This window comes from Piliocolobus tephrosceles, chromosome 12 (assembly GCF_002776525.5).
Source record: "Piliocolobus tephrosceles isolate RC106 chromosome 12, ASM277652v3, whole genome shotgun sequence".
Taxonomy (NCBI): Eukaryota; Metazoa; Chordata; class Mammalia; order Primates; family Cercopithecidae; genus Piliocolobus; species Piliocolobus tephrosceles.
In genome coordinates this window covers 82,258,107-82,264,956 of record NC_045445.1, presented here as the reverse complement: position 1 = coordinate 82,264,956, position 6,850 = coordinate 82,258,107, and positions in this window count along the sequence as shown.

Below are 6,850 nucleotides of genomic sequence, written 5' to 3'. Positions count from 1 at the left end.
GTATGTACAGGATGAGTACAAGACAATTTGGAGGAATTTCAATTGCTGAATTCAAGATTTATTAGGTTCTTGGTTTTCCGAGAAGTTTGTAATAGATATGATAGAAGATTGCATACTGTTAATCTTGCTTTTGTTACAGAACTTTCTCAGAAAGGAGTTTGGTTGTATTACAGAACGTTATCATGGGGAAATCAGTTTTTAAGTCAGAAGAAAAAAAACAAGCAGTATGTAACAGACCCTGCTAGTATCCTACCCAATACCTATTATCCCTGTCTTCTTTACTCAGAGAGCACCCTGTTTGGGGCAGCAATATACTCAGCTTCCCATACACACAACTGGGGGTGGCCACATGACCTAGCTGTAACCAGTGAAGTGTAAGCAGAAGTCTACTGGGTGGTGTTTCCGGAAAGGTTATTGTTTTCCTGATAAAGAAAAAGGGCTGCCAGGCGCGGTGGCTCACACCTGTAATCCCAGCACTTTGGGAGGCTGAGGCGAGCAGATCACAAGGTCAGGAGATCGAAACTATCCTGGTTAACATGGTGAAACCCCATCTCTACTAAAAATACAAAAAATTAGCCCTGTCTCTACTAAAAATGCAAAAAATTAGCTGGGCGCGGTGGCGGGCGCCTGCAGTCCCAGCTACATGGGAGGCTGAGGCAGGAGAATGGCGTTAATCCGGGAGGCGGAGCTTGCTGTGAGCCAAGATAGTGCCACTGCACTCCAGCCTGGGCGACAGAGCAAGACTCCATCTCAAAACAAAACAAAAAAAGGCTTAGTTGACCGGATTATTGAGTCCCTTGCTATATGCCTTTACTCCTTTCCTCCCGTGTAAAACACAGACAAGGTGCTTGGAAGTTGAGCAGCCATTTTATAACCACAAAGATGAAAAACATACATTAAAGAGATGGTAAAGCAGGAAGCTGTAAGCATTCTCTTGAGCATCTGCACATCCCCTGTACTGCCAACCTGGTGATTTTTTTGTTAAAACAAACACACACAAGAAACACATAACTTGTTGATCCCTCCCCATGGGTTCCTGTTACATACAGTCAAATGCATTCCTAATTGATGGACTACCTCAAAAGGGAAAGGTTTCCAGGAAAAGTATTTTACTTATTATTATGAGAGGGGAAAAACTTTTCCATCAAATCTGAAAAGCCATGCGATTTCCTGGAAAATGTAGAAAAGTGTTTACATTTCTACATACGGAAAAAGAAAAGAACTTTTCTTGGTCTGTATCTGCCCATGGTGGAGAGAAGAAATCTAGGAGTGCAGGAGACACAAGCTAACTCCTGCCCTCTGACTAGGTGGTTTCCAGATAGTAGGTTTCTCTTACTAGAACAGTGTCTCCTAAAATGTGTCTCAGCATAGGAGGTCCTTGAGGTGTGCCTTGCAGGAAAAAATGATTCCTTGGTCCCTAAGTCTGGTAAGTACTGTATATAGAACCCCTCTTAGAAATTCACAGTGGATATTATGATGTTAAGGGCTCCAGATAAATCCTGTAGTAAAGAAACCTGCTTAGCAATATTAAACCCAGCCCCTTCAAAACTTAGTAGCACCTGGAAAATGTACTTGAGAAAATTTCAGGCCGGGCGCGGTGGCTCAAGCCTGTAATCCCAGCACTTTGGGAGGCCAAGATGGGCGGATCACGAGGTCAGGAGATCGAGACCATCCTGGCTAACACGGTGAAACCCCGTCTCTACTAAAAAAAATACAAAAAACTAGCCAGGGGAGGTGGTGGGCGCCTGTAGTCCCAGCTACTCGGGAGGCTGAGGCAGGAGAATGGCGTAAACCCGGGAGGCGGAGCTTGCAGTGAGCTGAGATCCGGCCACTGCACTCCAGCCCGGGAGAGAGAGCGAGACTCTGTCTCAAAAAAAAAAAAAAAAAAAAAAAAAAAAAAAAAAAAAATCAAACCTGCTTAAATCCCCAAAGAACCAGAACAACAGCTACCCTCTGGAAAGGGATCTAGCAATATTTAGAGTGGGTAAAAAAAAAACGTTTTATTCACATTGCAGATAGAGGGCTATTGATTTAGTGAAGGGAATGAGACGTACAAAGAGCAGTAAGTTAAACATCAGTGAGAGGTAACACAAATTGGGCAGGTGCCATCGGCGTGGTGATCCCTGAGAGGATATCAGTTGATTCTTCTCTTGAGTTTTCCCAGTACATTTGTTTTCTTTCATTTTTTTGAGTTGGAGTCTCACTCTGTCACCCAGGCTGGAGTGCAGTGACATGATCTCAGCTCACTGCAACCTCCGCCTCCCAGGTTCAAGCGATTCTCCCGCCTCAGCCTCCCGAGTAGCTGGGATTACAGGCGTGCACCACCATGCCTGGCTAAGTTTTGTATTTTTACTAGAGACAAGGTTTCACCATTTTTGCTGGGCTGGTCTCGAACTCTTGACCTCAGATGATCCACCTGCCTCAGCCTCCCAAAGTGCTGGGATTACAGGCGCGAGCCACCGCACCTGGCCCCAGTACATTTATTTCCTTCTTTCCATCAGTAGATCCAAAAACAGGACTAGGACCCCAAACTGTGGTACAAAATAGACAATAATAACCAGCCCGCTTCAAGAAAGATTTCATCTTCTTCTCTCTCTGGGAGAGTTCTTACATTTTAATAATGTATACTTTGACTCAAGAAGGGATAGTTTTTCTTCCCATCTTGTGACCCAAATACATAAGCTCTGGTAATCAAACCTATACCAAGGTACCCTCATAGACAGACTCACTCTTTGGTTCCACTCAGGTATTTCTGCTCTTCCTTTTGATGACAAGCCACATCTCATCTCATATGGGAAATAGCAGCTCTGTAGGTTATGGCAAGTAACCCATTCACTGGGTTATTCTGAAAACTTTGGAAAGAGGTGTGGTCATCAAGAAACTTTGGAAAGAGGTGTGGTCACCAAGAAATGCATGTAAAAAGTTCTTGATTACAAAAGTTATTTAAAATTGTCCTCTTAGTCAATGCCATCGGCTATTATCCATTGTATGCATAAACCCAGTTTGGCAGAGAATCAAGTATTTTCTATTGAGTGTTTCTGACCATCACATCCTCCTGAATTCTCTTAGGCACTTGGCACTGTTGATTGCTTTCTTAATCTTTCTCTTTTTTTATTCAAAGTTTTTGTTTTTGTTTTTTAAATAACTATCCTAAATCCCTGTTTTTGAAACTCTCTTCTCCCTCATGCAATGCCAGAGTCCCAAACTGTTTCCTCCCAATCCATCGCTATGGCCATCCCTTGGTGATCAGTTCTTTGCCCTCTGCTTCTCACACTCGAAGGTTCTTTCTTTGTCATGATCTTAACTATCATATCTAAGCAGCAGATTCAAATATAGAGTTCTGGTTCCATGATCTATGGCCATACCACCACGAACGTGCCCGATATCATGATCTCGGAAGCTAAGCAGGGTTGGGCCTGATTAGTACTTGAATGGGAGTTCTTGTTCCATGTCCAGCTATGCTAAAGTTGAAAACCATTGAAAGGAAGTTCCCACCCACAGGAATTGTAAGTGATGTTTTGTCATCCGTTACTCCATTGACTCTTTGCAACAGTCTTGTGAAATGGGTATTCTTATCCCAATTTATCAATGAGGAAGCTGAAGTTCAGTGAGATCAAGTAACTTGTCTGAGATCATGCAGCTAGCAAGTATCAGATCAATGATTCAAAGCCAAATCCAGTTATCTCATGAAAATTGTTCCTTCTCTCTACTACACCTTATCGCTTCCTTTACCAAAATGCTGGCTTTCATCACATCAATGAAGGAGAGCAGAGTCCTGAGTGAAGTAGTTAACTTAATTAGCTGGGGATTGTTGGATGAAGGAATAGAAAACATAAGCAAAATGAAAGCTCAGAATGTGTCACCTTCCCCTCCTCCCTACATCCAGGTTAGCCTTACAGACAGGCCAAGTAGTGAGTAGCCCACAGAGTGGAATGTGAAAGATGCTGGTTATGTCGACGACCCCTCGAAACATCTTTCCAATGCCCTTCTACCCGCCTTGTTCCTAAAGTCCCCAGGCCTTTAATTCCTTGGGGTTCCTGTGGCCTCTCAAAGTGGAAATATACCTGGAAGAAGAAACAATAAACTGCATTACTAACATATAATCATTCAGAAAATATTTATTAAGCACCAGAATCTGAAGAGGTACTTAGAGCTTCACCAGAATCTGAAGAGGTACTTAAAGCTGAGATTATTATCTTCTTTTTACAGATGTTGAAATCATGGCTCGGAAAGTCTGAGTGACGCATTCAAGATGACACACCTGAGCCCCATTTTCTGAACCAGAGCTCAGACTTGGGTCTTCTGATTTTCTGTTCTATGCTCTTTCCTTTCTATCACAGTAACTCAAGGGGTTTATAGGTGGGAACTCAAGACAAAAGTACATGAATAGTTAAATAACAATTCAAGATAACAGTAGAATTAATGTTAGAAGACAATAAAAGTGTCCAATGACTGATAGAGACAATAATTACTCTGGGAGTGACCTGTAAGGTCACTGTGGGTAAGAGTCAACAGAGAAGGCCTCAAACAGGAAGCAGGACTAAAGCCTGGCCTTGGAAACTGAATAGAAAAAGGGCAGCCCAAGAAGAAAGGGAGGGCATTCCAGTGTGGGGGACAGGAAGAATAAAGACAGAGGTGAGAAAATCCAAGTCTTGTTTGGAGAGAGAACGAAAAGACTAATTTAGCTAGATCTAGAAGAGAGACTTTTACTGGGGAATAATGGAAAATAAGATTCAAAAGACCCTCTTGAATTTCTGACAAAAGGATTTTGACTTGTCTTGTGGACAACAGTGAACTATGAAAGAATTTTGAGTAAGACAGTGAAACTCTGAAAGCAGTGTGTGGGTAGACTAATCTGGCAATATGCATTTTAGAGGATGTCTTTCGATGGGAAGAGACTGGAGATAAGGAAGACTAGTTAGGAGCCTATGACAGTCAGGGATAAGGTGACAAAAGCCAGTATTAGAATGGTAGTGCTGAGACTAAAAGGAAGGCCAATTGTAATTGGCAAGATGAAAAAAGAAATGTCAGAACCTGTGAAATAGGGAGAGACAAGAGTTGAACTTGCCTGAGAGTCTTCAAACCTAGCTGGCTTGAAAGAAGATGCCATGAACAGAAATTAGCAAGACAAGTAGACAAACTGGTTCAGGGAGTTTTGCTTTTGACATCTTGGGGTGGAATTAAGAATGGAAGGTCCAAGTGAAACTGTCTAGTAGGCAAATGAAGATGTAGAGGTGGAGGTTAGGAGAAGGGAAGGCCTAGAATTGAGTTGGCTTGGAGTAATGGTATATAAGGAGCCCTGGGAGTCAGGAGACCTGGGACTTTGCCTCTTCTCTGCCACTAACTTAGTGAGTCACGGGCAAGCCACCTCTCTGGGCCTATTTCCTTCAACGTAAAGTGAGGGGGTGCGCAGACCCTATATGATCTCTGAGGTACTCTCAAGGACTATGAGTCACCTGCAGTATGTTCTCTCCAAGGCAAAATCAACAGTCCGATGAACAAAGGGCATTAAATAATCCCCAAATGCTATGACTCTGTGACCGATCTCAGGAATGCTATTTACTTAAGGAGCAAAAGAGAGTCAGCAAAGGAGACAGAAAGCAATCAGAGAGATAAAAGCATGAGGAGAGAAATTCTAAAGTGAGAGGATAAAATAAGGAACTAAAATTAAAAGTATCACAATAAATAAGATAAATATTTACATCAAATAATGACAAAGGGATAGCATGTATATTAAGTAAAGAATACATTTAGATATATAAGAATACCACTAGGGTGCCAACTGAAGAAAGATGCAAAGAGTAAATATATGGGAAAGAGTTCAATCCCATGAGTAATCAAAGAAATGAAAAAATATGAAAATAATGTTTAACCATCTAAGGAGATTTCTTCTAAAGTCCAATGCTAGCACTGCAAGGGAACTGGAACAACTCATATGTCATTGTGGTGTGGAAAATTTTTGCAGTCCTTTTGGCAATCATGATCCATAAAAACGTTCATGCTCTTCGGTCTGGTAATCCCGCTTCTGGGAACTTATCCTAGAGACAGAATTACAAAGGAGAAAAAATCGATACACATTAAGATGTTCAAAGCACAGAAAAATTGAAATATATCTAAATATTCAATAATAGGGGAATAGTCAAATAAAATGTAATCTACTGACAGGTGTAATTTTATGAGGCAATTGAAATAATAGACATGAAAGACTATAGCAACCAGGGAGAATATTTACAATAAAAGGTTTCTAGGCCAGGCGTGTAATCACGCCTGTAATCCCAGCACTTTGGGAGGCTGAGGGGGGCAGATCACTTGAGGTCGGTAGTTCGAGATCAGCCTGGCCAACATGGTGCAACTCCATCTCTACTAAACATACAAAAATTAGCCGGGCGTAGTGGTGCATGCCTGTAATCCCAGCTACTCGGGAGGCTGAGGCAGGAGAATCACTTGAACCCGGGAAGTGAAGGTTGCAGTGAGCCGAGAATTGTGCCACTTCACTCCAGCCTGGGCAACAGAGCAAGACTCCGTCTCAAAAAAAAAAGAAAAGAAAAGACAAACGACAGCAGGGTTAAGGTGTCAGTGGTAATGCTTTGTTTTTTTTTGTTTGTTTGTTTGTTTGTTTGTTTGTTTTTAAGGTGGGATAAAATGGGTGATGGAAGAGACTTGAAATAATGAAGAGAGGTAAACAAAGGAATAAGAAAGGGGACCACCTCTTACTCTGGGAACTTCAGGGAAGAAAAGGAGAAAGACAGGGCAAATATAGAGTAGTCATCATGAATGATAACTGGAAGTTGAAGCGTTAGAGCTTCTCAGTTTTGTAGGAGGCAAGGTAACTCTCTTAAGAGATCACAAG